We start from the raw sequence: 19,009 nt of genomic DNA on the forward strand, positions 1-19,009 counted from the left end.
ACACTTTTATTTTATTTTATTTTATTTTATTTTATTTTATTTTATTTTATTTTATTTATGTATTTATTTATTGAGACAGAGTCTTGCTCTGTCGCCCAGGCTGGAATGCAGTGGCGTGATCTTGGCTCATTGCATCCTCCGCCTCCTGGGTTCAAGCAATTCTCCTGCCTCAACCTCCTGAGTAGCTGGGATTACAGGCACATGCCAGCACATACAGCTAATTTTTGCATTTTTAGTAGAGACGGGGTTTCACCATGTTGGTCAGTCTGGTCTTGAACTCCTGACCTCATGATCCGTCTGCCTTGGCTTCCCAAAGTGCTGGGATTACAGGCGTGAGCTACCACGCCCGGCCTGTGGACATATTTTTACATCATCACACTCCTCCTTTTATCCCAGGATGTCATGGCTAGGACAGGCAAGCAGAGTTCTCTAACCTGAGCAGGAAAAAAGGAAGGCTTAGAGAAATTAAGTGGCCTGACTGATATGCACAATAGTTCTCATGGATTAGCAGAGCTTTCAACCCAGGTATTGCTAGAGATGGCCAGAAGAGAGGTGAGGATACAAGACAACCTGGAGCTTCTGAGAATCATGCTGCATAAGGTCATCTGTCATCTCACCCAGAAAATACCACATCTTTATGCCAATTTTTAGCATATGTCAGTCACCATGTTAAGTGCTTTAAGTGCATTAGCTTAGTTAAAACTCACAAAATCCTTTGAGGTAAACACTTTCATCATATCCACTTTACAGTATCAAATCTGTGGCTCAGAATAAGGAAGAAGGAACTACATGGTCACAGAGCTACTGGCAGAAAAGTCTGGATTCAAACTCAGGTTTGTGTAACACTAGAATGCTTTAAACAACACAAGATGAAAGTTTCTGTCTTGAAGATCCAAGAGAAGTTTGAGTAAAGACATAATATATCTATGCTCAGCCTGACTAGCAGTAGTATTATCAATGTATCTTGAGAATGTATGGCTTTGAAAGAGCAAAGACTATCATTTAAAAGAGCAAAGACTATCATTTAGTAAGCACCTGTTATTTTCTAGATGCTTAACTCATGAAAGCACATTTGATCTTCACAGTAGATATGTGGGATAAGTATAATTAGATACACTTTACAGACGAGGAAGCGCAGAGAAGTGAAGTGACTTACTCAAAATGGTACCAATAGTCATGTATGTTTCCAAAACCTGGCTTCATGCCAGGGATTTTTAATGAGCTTCATACAGTCCGAGGGCTTAATGAGGCATTGGAAGGTGCTCGACTTCACCTTATACAGAGCTGCTCTCCCTCTTTTATCTAGTTGACATAGTGAGCTTCTATACAATACATATTTCATTTGAATCGAGGATATCTTGGCTTAAGAAGAGGAAAAAAACCGCAAAGCTATTTTCAAGTACACCATAAGGCTTTCTCCGAGTGCTCAGGCCTATGAAAACCTTGCATTTGTCACTCATCCACTCTCTTCACTTCTAACATCATCTTCAAGTAGAACAGTCACAAAGATTCCCAAGGCAAAGTAAGCATGAGTCTAAGGAAGTTGGGGTCTTCAGGGAGTTGCCCAAATGTGGGCACAGTTGCAGGAAGTACATGCCAATGTAGAGTTCCTAAAGTCCCAGCTTTCTGGCTGGAGGATCAAAAAGGAGAGCTCCAGAAAAGTAGAAAGTATCAGGAAGATTATGAAGAGGGAGGAATTCAGAAAAGTGATCTTTAAAGCTGTTTATGAACTGCTGGGTTTACACCTCAAGCTGCATATGCATGGATCTCATCCAAAATCACATATACAGATGTTGAGAAGGAAGGAAAGAACAGAACACCACCACACAGTTGGGCAGATCTGAATAGCATTGCAAAGCCTTTGCAAACCGAATGGACACTGAAACTGCAACCCATAGAAGGCGGGTCAGAACTTAACTTAGTCAATAGCTGGCTAAAACCAAAACTATCAACATTCTCCTTAGGGTTTAAACAGGACCCAGGGTCTCATGAGATAATATTGACAATATTCAGAACATATTTGAAAATTATTTGTCATATGAAGAACCAGAAATATCTCAACTTAGAAGGGAAAAGAGTCAACAGATGTCAACACTGAGAAGACATAGATATTAGAAACATCTGACAAAGAATTTAAAGCAGCTCATATAAAACTCCTTTTTAATGAGTAAGTGCTAATACCTAGAAACAAACTGAAAGATCAAAATTTCGGCAAGGAAATAGGAGCTATCAAGAAAAACCAAATGGAAATTATTAAAACTGAAAAATAAAATAATCAGAATTTAGAAGTTACTGAATGAGCTCAATAGCAGCATGGAGATAACAGGAAAGAATCAGTGAGCTTGAAGATCATATAGATCAATACAAATTATCCAATAGGACCAAAGCTAAGGAGATACAGGTGAGGCGATCACCTCAGGCACAAAACTTAAGTAGGGGTGGGGGAGTACCAAAACACTCAGTAATCAAGACACATATTTTAATTCCATAATTTTTAAAAATCAAAATTAAAACAAAAACTTCGTGATGAGTAATGAGTAATGTATCAAAATTAAATAAAGACAGGATTAGCAATAGTGCTGTGCTGAGCCATATTGGAACCTGAGGCAGATGGCAAAACAAGCAATACTGATGCAATCTAAACCATAGAGAGAAAACATTGGAAAAAACTAACAGAGCCTCGAGGAACTGTAGGATAATACCAAATGGCCTAACATTCCTCAGAATCTGAGAAGGAAAAAAGAAAAAGGGAAATGCAGAAAACAATTTTGAAAAATAATAGCTGAAAACTTCCTAAATTTGATGAAAGACATAAAGCTATAAGTTCAAGAGGTTCATCAACCCCCAAGCAGAATAACCACAAAGAAATCTATGCCCAGGCTGGGCGCAGTGGCTCACACTTGTAATTCCAGCATTTTGGGAGGATGAGGTGGGAAGATCTCTTAAGCCCAGGAGTTGGAGACCAGCCTGGGTAACACGGTGAAACCCTATCTCTACAAAAAACACAAAAACTAGCCAGGCATGGTGGCACATGCCTGTAATCCCAGCTACTTGGTAGGCTGAGGTGAGAGGATCACTTGAGCCCAGGAGGTGAAGGTTGCAGTGAGCCATGTTCAAACCACTATACTCCAGCCTGGGCAACAGAGTGAGACCCTGTCTCAAAAAAAAAAAAAAAAAAATTAAGAAATAAAAATTTTAAAAAAGAAATACATACCCAGACACATAATAATCAAACTGGTGAACACTACAAGAAAGAAAAAAAATCTTAAAAGTAACCAGACAAAATCAGTGCATTACTTAGAGGGGTATAATGATTAGAATGACTGGATTTCTTATCAGAAACTAGGGAGGCAAGAAGGAAGTGGAACAACAGTAAATAACTATTGTTCTAGAATTCTATATCTGATGGAAATATTCTTCAGGAGTAAAATTGCAATAAAAACATTGTTGTATTAAAAAAAAACCCTAAGAATTCACTACCAGCAGATATGCTCTAAAATAATTATTAAGGAAAATTTTTACACAGAAGTGAAATTATACTAGAAAGAAACTTGGACCACCGAAAATGAAGGAAGAGCAACATAAGTGGTAGATAGCTGGGTAGAAATAATAGATCATTCTTGTATTGAGTTCTTTAAAATACGGTCCATACTTGAAAAGAAAATTATACCATTATCTGATGGTGGAGGTTTGTTTGCTTGTTTGTTTTGAGACAGGGTCTCCTACTGTTGCCCAGGCTGGAGTGCAGTGGTATGATCACAGCTCATGGCAGCCTCGACCTCCCCAGGCTCAAGTGATCCTCCCACCTTGGCCTCCCAAAGAACTGCGATTATAGGCGTGAGCCACTATGCCCAGCCTGATGACGGAGTTTTCAGTTTATGTACCTGTAATTAATAAGGCAACTACAACATAAATGAGGGAAGGAAAAGGAATCTATGAGATTATGAAGTTTCTAGATTCCACTTAAAGTGGTAAAATATTATTGAAAAATACACTGTTAAAAGTTAGGTTTGTATATTGTAATCATTCAAGCAATTGCTAAAAATGCAAATAGATATGGTAAAATTAATATGGAATGCTAAAAATGTTCAAAAGAAGGCAGAAAGGAAAAAGAGTCATGAAAAACAAAGGAAAAAAGAAATAAATACTAGTCCTAAACCCAAACAAGTCAATAATTACATCAGATGTAAATATACTAAACACACCAATTAAAAGATGGAGAGCATCAGAATAGATAAAAATAATAACGTGACCCAAGTAAATGCTTGCTAAAAGAAACTCAGTTTGAATATAATGATATAGGAATTTTAAAAGTAAATAGATATACCATATAATACTAATCAAAATAAAGCTGGAGGCCAGGCATGGTGGCTCAAGCCTGTAATCCCAGCACTTTGGGAGGCTGAGACAGCCGGATCACGAGGTCAGGAGATCGAGACCATCCTGGCTAACACGGTGAAACCCTGTCTCTACTAAAAAAAAAAACCACAAATAACTAGCCGGGCGAGGTGGTGGGCGCCGGTAGTCACAGCTACTCGGGAGGCTGAGGCAGGAGAGTGGCGTAAACCCGGGAGGCGGAGCTTGCAATGAGCTGAGATCCGGCCACTGCACTCCAGCCTGGGCGACAGAGCAAGACTCCGTCTCAAAAATAAATAAATATAAATAAATAAATAAATAAATAAATAAATAAATAAATAAATAAAGCTGGAGTAGTTATATTAATATTAGACAAGGTACACTTCAGAGCAAAGAACGTTACAAAGAAAAAAGAGAGACATTTCATAATGAAAAAAGGATCCATTCACCAAGAAGTCATAACAATCTTAAATGTATATGCACCTAAAATCTTGGTTTCAAAATACATGTAACAATAATGCACAGATCTGAAGTGAAAAATAGAAGGCACTATAATTATAGTTGGAGCCATCAACACTCTTCTCAGTGAAAGATAACACTAGTCAGCGGAATATCATCAAAGATACAAAGGAACTAAATGCTACCATCAATCTGAACTCGTTTCTTAGCAGGGACAGATTTTTATTAATACAATAGATTTTTGTTGATTGTTATTGTTTATTTCCTTTTCAATTTGGATCCCTTTTTTTTTTTTTTTTTTCTTTTTCTTGCCCAATTGTCCTGGAGAGGATCTTCAGCACAACGTTGAATACAAATGGCAATGGCAGACGTCTTTGTCTGGTTCCTGATCACAGGGGGAAAGCATTCAATCTTCTGTCATTTAGTAAGATGTTGGTTGTTGATTTTTTGTAGATGAGCTTTATCCAGTTGAGGACATTCCTTCCATTTGTTGGGTGAAGGAATGTTGGATATTTTTAAATCCTCCTTCTGTATCTATTTAGATGATCATGTGCTTTTTGACTTTTATTCTATTAAAATGGTGTATTATATAGATTTTTGGATGTTGAACCAACTTTGCACTCTTGGGATAAATTACACCTGGTCATGGTCACGCTTCCCAATTTCAGGGTTACAGTCATGAAGATTAGGTTGTATTAGCAAAAGTATAGACACATAAATCAATGGAATCAAATTGAGTCTAGAAGTAGATAACATAACATATATGGCCAATTAATTTTTGATAAAGTTATAAAGACAAATTCTACAGAGAAAGAGCAGTCCTTTCAACAAATGTATTGGAACAACTGGACCTTCACATGCAAAAGAATGAAACTTAACCTAAAACTGACACCGTACACAGAATTAATTCAAAGTGTACCATACATCTAAATCCTTCCTGATCCAGGCAAAATTGCACCTGGTTAACAACCACTGATCCAAATATAAAACACAAAACTATACAACTTTCACCAGAAAAAGTACAGAAAATATTCATGACCTGTGGTTATGCAAATAGTTCTTAGACATTACACAAAAAGCATGATAGATAAAAATTGATGATCTGGATTTCATCAAAACTAAAAATCTTTACTCCGCAAGAGATATTGTTGAAAGGTTAAAAAGACAAGCTAGAGGCTGGGAGATAATATTTATAAATTACACATCAGACAATTGACTTTTGTGCAGAACATATAAAGAACTGCCAAAACTGAACAGAAAATGTACAAGCAATCCAATTAGGAAATGGGCTAGACATGAAAAGATATTTCACAGAAGAAGATATATGGATGGCAAATGAGCACATGAAAAGATGTTAAACATCACTAGCCATTAGTGAAATGTAAATCAAGGTAACAATGAGATGCCACACTTATTAGAATAGCTGAAATTTTAAAATACTGACAATACAGAGTGCTGCTGAGGATGCAAAGCAACTAGCATTCTCCCACATTGCTGGTCAGAACACAAAATTTTATGGCCATTTTGGAAAACAGTTTGGCAGTTTCTTAGAAAGTAAACTGCACATTTACAATGTGACTCAGCAATCCCACTCCTAGGTAATTACCCTAGGGAAAATATATTCACACAAGACTCAACAGGAATATTCATAGCAATTCTATTTGTAATAGCACAGAGCAGGAAACAACACAAATGTCCTTCAACTGGTGAGTGGTTAAACAAACATGGTAGATCCATACAATGAGATGGTAATCACCAATAAAAAGGAATGAGCTATACATTCACACAAAAACATGGATGAATCTTTCTTTAAAAATTTTAGAATTGGAGGTACACATGCAAGTTTGTTACATAGATACATTGCGTGATGCTGAAGTTTGGGCTTCAATTGGACCCATCAGCCAAATAGTGAACATAGTACACAATAGTTATTTTTTCAATCCTTTCCCCACTCCCTACCTCCGCTCTATAATAGTCCCCAGGGTCTTTTATTGCCGTCTTTATGTCGATATGTATGCAATATTTAGTTCCCACTTATAAGTGAAAACATGCAGTATTTGCTTTTCTGTTTCTGCATCAATTCACTTAGGACAATGGCCTCCAGCCACATCCAACAACATAGATGAATCTTAAATACTAAGTGGTAGAAGTCAGTCTCAAAAGGTTACATACTACGTAATTCCCTTTATATACTATTCCCTAAAAGACAAACCATAGTGGTTCAGAACCAGCGGTTGCCAGTGTTTAGTGGGTAGGGAGAAGATGTGACTATAAATGGATAGCACTACAGAGATTTTTTTTGGTGAATGGAAGTATTTTGTATCCCGATTAAACAAACTTATTTACTTGTTAAAACTCATAGAACTGTACGCCCTGTCAAAAGTCAATTTTAGGCCTGACATGGTGGCTCATGCCTGTAATCCCAGCACTTTGGGAGGCCAAGGCAGGCAGATCACTTGAGAACAGGAGTTTGAGGCCAGCCTCACCAACATGACGAAACCCTGTCTCTACTAAAAATTAAAAAAAAAAAAAAAATAGCCGGGCATGGTGGTGCACACCTGTAATCCCAGCTACTCGGGACGGTAAGAGAGGAAAATCGCTTGAACCTAGGAGGCGAAGGTTGCAGTGAGCCAAGACGGCACTCCAGCCTGGATGACAGAGTGAGATTCTGTCTCAAAAAAAGAAAAAGTCATTTTAACCGTATGTGAATTTAGAAAATGAAACTGATAATTCACATAAAGTAAAATATCTGTTCCCATTGTCAAATATACTAGAGAAAATAATACATCCTAAATTTACATAGTACTTTATTACAAAGTGCTTTCACATACATATTTCGCTTAATCTTCACAATGAATTCAGAATTAGGGACATTATTCCCATTTCACATATGGGGAATATGACACTAAGTGGGACTGACTCTCCCATAATTGCATATGTATATAGTCAATGGTCAAGGCCAGGTGAAACCCAGTCTGTCTGACCCGCAATCCAAACCTTTGTCCGCTTTTCATGCCGCTTCTTCCAACCCACAGATCTCTAATCTTCTAGGTCTGTAATGTAGAGCAAGGCATTTTACCTCAGTTTCTTTCTCTGTGAAATGGGATGATAATGCTCACTTGACAATGAAATTATGCTTCACATCTCTTCCTTTTTGGACCTGCCCCTCCTCCGCTGTGTGATTCCTACCAGTGATCAATCGGTAGGAGTTCATCTCCACCACCACAGAGAGGGGCACTCAACCCAAAACGAGCAATCTGATTGCTCCAGTTCCCTTGGATGTAGTGAGTCAAGGAAGTACACATTTCCCAGGCAGGATTCATCAGAGACCTTTGAAGAGGATTGTTGCTGTGAGAGAGAAAGTCCTGTGCTTCAGATAGTATAATTAGAGTTCTAAGGACCATGTATATTGTGAGTAGCTGGGGGCTGGGGCTATATTTGTAACACCAGCTGACAGAAGAGGAGAAGACACACAGACACACAAGTCTTTTTTTTTTTTTTTTTTTTTTTAAAGACAGGGTCTTTCTGTGTCATCCAGGTTGGAGTGCAGTGGTGCAATCACAGCTCACTGCAGCCTGGACCTCCCAGGCTCAAGTGATCCACCTGCCTCAGCCTCCCAAGTAGCTGTGACTACAGGCACATACCACTACGCCCAGCTAATTTTTTTACTTTTGTAAAGATGGGGTTTCACCATGTTGCCTAGGCTGGTCTTGAACTCCTGGGCTCAAGTGGTCCTCCTGCCTTGGCCTTCCAAAATACTGGGATTATAGGCATGAGCCACTATGCCTGGCCAACACACAAATCTCCGTGACATTGTTTGAGCACATGGATCCAGTTGTGCCTGAAGCTAACCCAGCCCTTCAGACTTCCCGGTTAAATGAGTACTTTTTTTTCTTAAGCTAGTTGAGCTTCTGTTTATAAATGTTGTATAAATTAAAGATATTATAAATGTATAATGTTTAGCCCAGTGCCTGACACATAGTTGACACTGAATAATTATTAGTTCCATTTAATCCCCAACTACCTTCCCTAAATATACTAAATTAACAAATACAGATCAAACACTGTGGATTTTTTTGGTGTCGTTTTGCTATCACTTCATCTGCAGGCCATTTGTTGCTTATTTTTCCAGCATTTCTGCATGGATCCAGATGGAAGCTTCAAAAAAATGGGACACGGCAGAGCAGGGCAGGTCTCCATATTCTGGTCCCATTAGGGACCTATTTCCTATAAAACATTACTAGCTCTTCACTTCTTAGACAGCTTTAGAATTGCCTATTCTCGATATTTCATACAAATGGAATATTACAATATATTACCTTTTGTTTCTGGCTTCTTTCACTATACATAATGTTTTGAGGTTCATCCACATGGTAGCATGTATCAGTACTTTATTCCTTTTTATGGCTAAGTAGCATTCCATTTGCATGTATATAGCACAATTTGTTTATCCATTCATCTGTTGATGGGCATTTCAGTTGTTCCCCGCTTTTGAGTAGTGTGAACCAGTACTTTTGAGTAGCTTTGAACATTTGTGTATGAGTATTTGAGTACCTGTTTTCAATTCTTTTGGTCCTACCTAGGAGTGGAATTGCTGGGTTACATGGTAATTCTATGTTTAAGTTTTTGAGGAACTACCAAACTGTTTTCTAAGGCAGCTGCATTTTAACCCAATTTGACAAATGTTTACTAAGAACAAGCTGGCCGGGTGCAGTGGCTCACACCTGTAATCCCAGCACTTTGGAGGCTGAAGCAAGAGGACTGCTTGAGCTCAGAAGTTCAAGACCAGTCTGAGTAAGGTAAGTAAGACTTTGTCTCTCCAAAAAAAAAAATTTTTTTTTAAATAGCCGGGCATAGTGGTACATGACAGTTGTCCCAGCTACTTGGGAAACTGAGGTGGGAGGATGGCTCCAGCCTGGGAGGTCAAGGCTGAAGTGAGCCAAGATTGTGCCACTAAACTCCAGCCTGGGTGACAGAGCAAGACCTTGTCAAAAAAAAAAAAATCTGAATACATAATTTCATTTATTTTTACTTTGAGAGTAATTATATGCTTGTTCACTTATATCTCCATTTACTTAACAGTCATTCATACACAAGCTTATTCTTCACTATGTTGCCAGGCCAGCCTTGAACTCCTGGGCTCAAGTGATCCTCCTGCCTCAGCCTCCCAAAGTGCTAGGACTATAGGCATGAGCCACCATACCCAGCCTAAGTTTATAAAATTATAAATATCAAGTATTGGTGATGACGTAGAGCAATGGATCTCTCAAACACTGCTGGTAGGAGTGTAAATGGGTATAACTACTTGGGAAGACTATTTGGCAAATTTTTAAGAAGTTTAATATACACTTACCATGTGACTCAGCAGTTCCCTTCCTAGGTATCTACCCAAGAGAAATTAAAGCATAGCCCACGAAAAGTCTTGAACAAGAATTTTCATAGCTGCATTATTCATGATAGCCAAACAGAGACAGAGCAGGGACCCCTCTTGTGGGCCTGCTGGGTTCCCCAAGAATGAAAATAAAGGAAAACCTTGTGCTCCTTCAAGTGAAATTCCAGGCACCTGGCTAGCCTTGAAAAATAAATAAGCAACCTGATAAACAAGAAGGTAATAATAGCTTAAAACAATAGCCAAGGAAGTTAGAGCCACAAAATATTTGGTTCCCTATAGAAACTAACGATAACATCTTAACATATGTCCCTGAGTTGTTTTTCAGAAACCTGAACCCCCAACAAATGGAAAATGTTATCTTTTCTGCTAAGAAAAGCTTGACCAATCACAAATCAGAAAATCTTTGGGCTGGGCGCATTGACTCCTGCCTGTAATCCCAGCACTTCAGGAGGCCGAGGCCAGGAGTTCAAGACCAGCCTGGATGACATGGTGAAACCCCGTCTCTACTAAAAATACAAAAATTAGCTGGGCATGGTGGCACACGCCTGTAGTCCCAGCTACTCGGGAGGCTGAGGCAGGAGAATTGCTTGAACCTGGGAAGTGGTGGTTGCAGTGAGCCAAGATCACGCCATTGCACTCCAGCCTGGGTGACAGAGCAAGACTCTGTCTCAATTTAAAAAAAAAAAAAGAAGAAAATCTTTGAATCTACCTATGATCTATGGGCCCCCCACTTTTACATGTCCCACCTTTTTAGGCCAAACCAATGTATAGTCTCCATGTATTGATTTATGACTTTTCCTGTAACCTCTGCCTTCTCACCTTTAAAAACCCTTACATGCAAGCCACTGGGAGTTTGAGTCTTAAGTATGAGCTGCACAATTCCCCTTGCTTGGCTCCCTGTAATAAATGCCTCACTTTCTCTTGGTGCAAATCTCAATGTTTGGCTTTGCTGCCCCAGGTGAGCAGATCCGTGCTCATTTCTGTAACAACACTGGAAATAATCTGTGTTAGTCTGTGTCCTCTGAAAAGTAGATGTCAAGATTGGCTTTAATATGCAAGAAATGTATTAAGGAAAATCTTGTGAGAGAAGATGAGTGGGGAGCTAAGGGAGATTGGGAGAGCCATCAGACCATCATGTAGGTCTGATTCCTAGTGAAGAAGAGAGGGAAGAAGAAAAGTTGGATGGAAGCATCTCAGATTGCAGTGCGGTTCTGAAACAAAAGTGTAGCAAGGCGATTGAAGAGTCCTTAAAACTGAAATCACCCATCAGAGTAGCCCCGTTATCCCATGAATGGGCCTGTCAGTATGCCTATCCCACTTAGTCACTGCAGGGAGAAGCTCATGGGAAGCATGACTTTGGTGAGAATGTGGGATGAATTTTAGAACACAGATGAAATATCCATTAACAGGAGAATGATTCATATAATGAGATGCTACTCGGCAATAAAAAGGAACAGACTAGTGATACACACAAGGATTGGCCGCAAGAACATGCAGAGTGAAATAAATCAGACACAAAAGACCACATGAAATTCTAAAGCAGGAAGAACTGATTTAAAGTGACAGAAAGTAGATAACTAAATACCTGCGGCCAGGGATTAGAAGAGAGTGATTACAAAGGGACACAAAAGACTTTTTAGAAACAAAAATATTCAATATCACGAATATGGTGGTGAAAATATTCAACATCTTACGTGACTTTTAACAGTTATCAAAACTCATTAGCCTGTACATTTAAACATGAGTACTTACTGTATGTAAATTATCCTTAAATTTATTCAAACAAAGAATTATGACAGAGTGCTTGCTGTACTCAATATCAAGTCTCCGTTCTTTAATAGCAATACTCCAAGTTTATTTGGGATAGCAATGCATGGAGCTAAAAGAGTACATTTCTCAGCCCCCTTCCTTCCCTCCCCGACAGCTAGACATGTCCATGTGACTAAGCTCCCTAGCAATGACATGTAAGTAGAAGTGCTGTGTTTAACTTCTAAGAAGTAGCTTAAGGAGAGCTAAGTTGGCCAGAAAATAACACCCCTTTTGTCCTCCCCTACTTCTAACTGCTGCCTGGCAGGTAGGTATAATGAATTGGCCTCTCGCAGCCATCTTGGACCATCAGGAAGGAAACTAATAATGAGGATGGTGGGACCAGGAATTTGGAGCTTCTTAGGTCCCAAATGACCAGAAAACCACCATACCGGCACTGAACCTCCCACCTTTAGACTTTTTTATACGAGAGAGAAATAAGCCTCTATTTTATTTAAGCCACGCTTATTTTGGATTCTTCTGTTACATGCAGCCTATATTCAGCTAATTCTAATTGAATGCATTCTCTAGAACTAGACTGAGTTCAAGTCCCAGCCCTGCCACTTACCAGATGTGTGGCCTTGGGTGAGTCATTTCACCTCTGAGTCTCTGCTTCCTCATTTGTAAAATGGTGCTAATAATATATATCTTGCAGGGCTCATATGAAGGACTCAGTGAAAGCATACACTAAATATCTAGAACATGGTTTCTCCCTTGTCAGCAGAGGAGCAGGCTTCCCCTTTCCCAGAGAAGAGTGCCAACATACAGAGTGAATGGCTTCATGGCCTATCATCTTCACCTCAACACATTAGATAAAAATGCTCCATCCTTGGGCTCTCACAGCCTTTGGCCATACCTCTTTAAAGTGTTTTCCACATTGTAGTTAAATGTATCTCTTTACCTATCTTCCCCTATTCCCCAGAGATCAAACTTCCACTATCCCTTCTACCCAGTTGATATAATTTGGATGTTTGTCCCCTCCAAATCTCATGTTGAAATGTGACCCCAAACTTTGGAGGTGGGGCTTGGTGGGAGGTTTTTGGGTCATGGGGGCCGATCCCTTATGAATGGCTTGGTGTCTTCCTCTCGATAATGAGTGAGTTCTTGTTCTATTAGTTCACATGAGACCTGGCTGTTAAAAGAAAGAAAGAAAAAAAAAAAGCCTGGCAACCAGGCACAATAGCCCATGCCTGTAATCCCAACGCTTTGGGAGCTGGAGGCAGGAGGATCACTTACGTCCAGGAGTTCCAGACCAGCCTGGGCAATGTAGTGGAACCCCCATCTCAACAACTTTTTTTTTTAATTAGCCAGGCATGGAGGCATATGCCTGCAGTCCCAGCTACTTGGGAGGCTGAGGTGGGAGGATTGCTTGAGCCTGGGAAGTTAAGGCTGCTGTGAGCCATGATTGCACCTCTGCGCTCAGCCTGGGCGACACAGCAAGTGAGACTCTGTCTCAAAAAAAAAAAAAAAAAGAAGAAGAAGGCTGGGCATGGTGGCTCATGCCTATAATCCCAGCACTTTCGGAGGCTGAGGAGAGGGTGGGAGTGGATCACCTGAGGTCAGAAGTTCAAGACCAGCCTGGCCAACATGGCAAAACCCCGTTTCTACTAAAAATACAAAAATTACCCAGGCATGGTGGCACGTGCCTGTAGTCCCAGCTTCTGGGGAGGCTGAGGTGGCAGAATCACTTGAACCCAGGAGGTGGAGGTTGCAGTGAGCTGAGATGGCGCCACTGCACTCCAGCCTAGGTGGCAGAGTGAGACTCCATCTCAAAAAAACAGAAAAAAAAAAAAAGATCCTAGTTCCTCTCTCCTTTTCTTTTGCGCCATCTCTCACCATGTGACACACCTTCCTCTATGAGTACGATTCCTGAAGTCTCACCAGAAGCTGAGCAGATGCTGGTGTCATGCTTGTACAGCCTGCAGAACTGTGAGCTAAATAAACCTCTTTTCTTTATAAATCACCCAGCCTCAGGTATTCCGTTATAGCAAAACAAAACAGAATACTATGCTAGTCTTCTAGAATGACACTTCTGAGTCTAATTAACTGAACAAATACTGTGCCTACTATGTACCAAGTTTTGGGCTAGATTTTGAGGACAAAGAGGTAAATTAGACATGATTCCTGTCCTTTTATACCTCATGATCTAGTAGGAGATATGGACAAGTTAACAGGTGAGTATAATTTAACATAGTGTAGTTAAGTACAATGACAGATGTGAACTTAACCACAAGAGAATGCAAGAAAATGTCAGCTCCGTGAAAGTGGGGACTCTGTCTTGTTCACTATTAATAGGCACTCAGTAAATATTTGTTAAATGAATGAATGAATGGTATTATGATGGCACAGAAGAGAATACCTAAGCCAGGTGAAATAGCAGAGGAGGTGAAAAGGGAGGAGGGCAATTGGCCTGCTGGATGAGGTGAGGACCGGATGACTTTTACAGGAAAAGTGGGGTGTGGAGGGCACTTTAGAGGGACAGCAGGGAGGTGAGAAGTAGCACAGCAAGTGCTTGGGAACAAGTAGTTTGTTGTTGCGGGAGTACAGAATTCAAGGCTGGAAGAGAGGAAAGCTGGAAAGCTAGGGCCAGATGACAGAAGGTCTTGCAATCAATGGCATAAGAGGCTTCAGTTTTGTCCCAAAGAAGATGTGAAGATGAGAGGTGAAGCCAGCTGGACTTCCTGGGTCGAGTGGGGACTTGGAGAACTTTTCTGTCTTACAAGAGGTTTGTAAAATGCACCAATCAGTGCTCTGTAAAAATGCACCAATCGGCACTCTGTAGCTAGCTAGAGGTTTGTAAAATGGACCAATCAGCACTCTGTAAAATGGACCAATCAGCAAGACATGGGCGGGGACAAATAAGGGAATAAAAGCTGGCCACCCCAGCCAGCAGTGGCAACCTGTTCAGGTCCCCTTCCATGCTGTGGAAACTTTGTTCTTTTGCTCTTCACAGTAAATCTTGCTGCTGCTCACTCTTTGGGTCTGTGCCACCTTTAAGAGCTGTAATACTCAGCAAGAAGGTCTGCAGCTTCATTCTTGAAGTCAACGAGACCACAAATCCACTGGAAGGAACCAACTCTGGACACGAAGGCAATAGGGCAATTTAAACTGAAGAGAGATAGGGTCAAATATACACTTAAAGTATGTCACTCTGACAACAGTATGAGAAATGGATTTGAGCAGGGCAACATGGAAGCAGATTACTTAGCTAGTTGTTTCTACAGGCCAAAAAGGAGAAGATAAGAACCTGAACCAAACCATGGCAGTGGGGACAGGGAGTAAGATATGGAGTTGAGAAATGTTTATTGGGTAAAATTAGCAGGATTGGTGACTGAATGGATATAAGAAACTGAAGGGGAAGTTAAGGGCAATTCTCAGATTACTGACTTGGGTAACTAGGTATAGTAGTGGTTCTCCAAAATAACGAACATAGGAGGAGCAGGGTTTGGGGGACCTGCCCAGTCTAGTTGAGTCTTGATGAGTTTAAAAAGCAATGGGACATTCAAGTGACTGTCCAGCAATTATTTACGTATCATTCTAGAAATAATATGTCAGAGTCATAAACTGGAGATTCCAGAGTTATCAGAACTCCTCAAGCTGATTTACTGGCTGATCCATCTGAGGATGGAGTTCACTGCCTTCAGGCACAGCTGGACTCAGGCTCAAAACTCATGAAGCTTCCCTCAGTGCAGCTTCTCTTCTTGTGATACACTCATTCTCTTCTGCTATTGTGATGAAAAAGTTGGCCACTGACCACCCCAGGCTTGCATCTTTACAAGTCATAATACAAAAGGAAGACAGTCTGGCTTCTTAGGTCTAGCAGAAAAAACCTAGAAAGGCCTTTGATTGGCCCAACTTGGCTTAAGTATTCATTACTTAATCACTGTGATCAAGGAAAGGAGGTAACATGGCTCAGTCAAGGTCAGTCTAGTAAGGGAGGAATTCTCCAAAGGAACTAGAAAGAAAATGAAAATGCATGCTGGGAAGAAAAAAAAAAAACAATAGTTTGAATAGTTTGAATGGTAGTTGAAATTATGAGAGTGAATTTTGATATCTAGGGAGAATCTGTAGATTGAAAAGAGCAGAAGGCAGAGAAAACACTCAGTTTCAAGGGGCAGGTGGAAGAAGAGGGATTCTTTAAGAAGAAATAGACTATTTTGACAATCAAGGGAGTTAGCTGTCATGGAAGACAAGAAAGAAAAAATGTTTCCAGGAGGAATAGGAGTTAACAACAGCATCAGTGCAGTAGAGTAAGGTAAGGACTTAGCAATTTTAGTGAGAGCAGCCACTCTGAGAATGTTCATGACACGGGCATGAAGCCAGACTGCAGTTGGTTGGTAAGTGAACATGAATGTAGACAAGCTTTCTCGAGAAGTTTGGATGAGAGCAGGTTGGCATCTGGATGGTGGCTGGAAGGGAACACATTCCCACTCTTGGTTCTGAAGCTATAGCACCAGCCCCACTACCCTGGATTGTATTTCTCCTTGGATTTCTCTGGATGCCTACCTGGACTACATTAGCTGAGTTCCTGATCTCAATTTTCAATCTTTCTTTCACTCCTGCCTGCTCCAGCCATTCAACATATTACCCAGGGCCATGGCTACCATTATTGCCCATGAATTTCCCATTCTTTCTTTGGCTTGATTACTCCTTCCTTCTCATCATGCCATGTAGTTGGAACTATCAAAGCTGCATCCTATTGACAGCTAGTACTGATAGCAGAGACCAGCGTCTCAGCCATTTTTGAATCCTATCTAGTGTAGTAGTAGAATGTTCAATAGCTTATTGAATGTGTGAACACTTAATCATCCATGCCTCTAGCCACTTATTCTTCTCTTCCACCTCACAAGAGGTTTCTCTCCTTTCTCTAAAGCGAAATCTACCAACTATATTCTGAATTCCAGCGCTTTTCACCTTCTTTAGGGTGTTGCGCCTTCAATAAACCCTTTTCCTTAGAGCCTATCACTTTTTCTCATGAGCTCCTTCCTTTTTCACTGTTAAATATGCACATATCCACTGACGAAAAAAAAAAAAAAACAGTTGTGGGCTGGGCGCGGTGGCTCATGCCTGTAATCCCAGCAACTGGGGAGGCTGAGGCAGGAGAAGAACTTGAACCCGGGAGGCAGAGGTTGCAATGAGATCATGCCACTGCACGCCAGCCTGGGCGACAGAGCAAGACTCCATCTCAAAAAAAAAAAAAAAAAAAAAAAAACTGTGGATTTGTGTTTTGTTTGTTTAACCTGCATTAGGTTATCATCCTTTTAGCTACTGTACTCTCACGTAGTAGAAAGAGCAGCGAACCAGAAATGAAAAAAACTAAGTTTTAGTCTGGTTCCTTCCAACAACGTTGGATAAATGACTTTCCCTCTCTGAGCCTCAGTTTTTTCATTGGTAAAATGAGCAAACTGAACCAATTATCGCTAACGTTCCTTTAATCTCTAATGTTCTGTGCCTGATCTGAATCTACAAATAAGGAACAAAGACTAGGAGCCTCCATCTCCTACCTATCAATACTTTTGGAGTGCTTACTTAGGCAGCATATATACTAAAATCGGAACAATGGGGAGAACATTAGCATGGCCCCTGCAGAAGGATGACACACACATTCGTCAACACTTCCATGTTTTTATTTAAATAAATAAATAAAATATTTGGCTGTATGGTGTCTCATGCCTGTAATCCCAGCACTTTGGGAGGCTGAGGTGGGTGGATCGCTTGAGCTCAGGAGTTCAAGACTGGCATGGGCAACATGGCGAAACCCCGTCTCTACAAAAAAATACAAAAATTAATCGGGCATGGTGGTGACAGCAGAGCAGAAAGCACCAAGGCTTTGGAGTTCATACAGACCTATGTTCACATTCCACCTCTGCCACTTACTGTGGGCAAGGTATTGAATCCAAACTTCTTCTTCTTCTGAAAAATGGAGGGAATGATCTCACAGGGTTAGTGTTAGATGAAGACAGCAATGTGAAAATCCATGGCAGGTAAGTGTTAGCTTCGTAACTTCCTCCTCCTCATCTTTCTGGCTCCTTTTCATAGGCCTATCACCCAGCACTGTGGTTGTCATCAAGACTGTGCCTGGACAGTGTTCTCTCAACATTCATCACGTCTGTAAGCTCAAATTTACATTTATAGCAATGATTCTATACTACTACCCTCCAGGCGCCAATTTTCAATAGTTTGTAGACTATCACCACTGTGACAGCCAAAGTCAGTGCCTCCACAACTGTTAGCCCACCATTCTTCCCGACTTCAGACTTACAGCTTAGAAATATATTCACACTCTTCTCTTCCCTCTACCCTCCTCCCAATCCAATTTCACTATGTCCCCATTTATTCCTTTGAGGTCACTTTCATCAAGATATTCCCCTTGAAGTCACCCTATTTCCCACCACAGTAAGACCTAACTTCACAATTCCCTGGTTTTCAATACCTACTCTCAATAATTAGGTCTCATCTTAGCCAACTAATTTCTTCCATTTCCCAATTCAGTTGAATTCACTTCAACTTTTGCATTCTCATTAGAAAATGAAAGATTGTATTAACATGAGGAACAACCAATTGCATCCTTGAGACTGACTTTGTAACCCAGGACATACTTCTCTGAACCTATTTCTTTAGCTATAAGATAATCAGCTTTATCTACTTCGCAGTGACATAAAGTAAAGGCAGCTAGGAAAATGAAGTGTCACAATGCACTGTGATTATGTACAGAACAAGGAGCCACACTCTCACATGTGCACGTGAACAGCTGTACAGACAGACCTGCTTGTTCCCTCTTATCTTTGCTCATAAGTATTCTCTACCATTGGGAATGCCCTTCCTCTTCTACTCTTGGATGATACAAATTCTCTCAATACTTCACAGACTTCTTGTTTTTACTGATCACTCTGCTATTTTATTTGGTACCAAAAATAAAAGCCATGACATTTTTCAACTATTATGTGTGTAGGGCAATGCAGAATTTCGTTTATCCAAGTAGTTTATAAGTCAAGA

At 40.3% G+C, this 19,009-nt stretch overlaps 1 protein-coding gene and 1 non-coding gene across 2 annotated transcripts in view; one reads left to right on the forward strand and one right to left on the reverse strand.

Moving 5' to 3' along the window:
- Positions 1-19,009, reverse strand: part of YIPF6 (Yip1 domain family member 6) — an 82,998-nt gene that overhangs the window by 16,963 nt on the left and 47,026 nt on the right. The window lies entirely within an intron of this gene.
- On the forward strand, positions 17,535-17,641 carry LOC111531227. The gene has a single exon (XR_002728183.1). It is a non-coding gene; the product is annotated as a U6 spliceosomal RNA (small nuclear RNA).

The sequence above is a fragment of the Piliocolobus tephrosceles genome, chromosome 12 (assembly GCF_002776525.5).
Source record: "Piliocolobus tephrosceles isolate RC106 chromosome 12, ASM277652v3, whole genome shotgun sequence".
Classification (NCBI taxonomy): Eukaryota; Metazoa; Chordata; class Mammalia; order Primates; family Cercopithecidae; genus Piliocolobus; species Piliocolobus tephrosceles.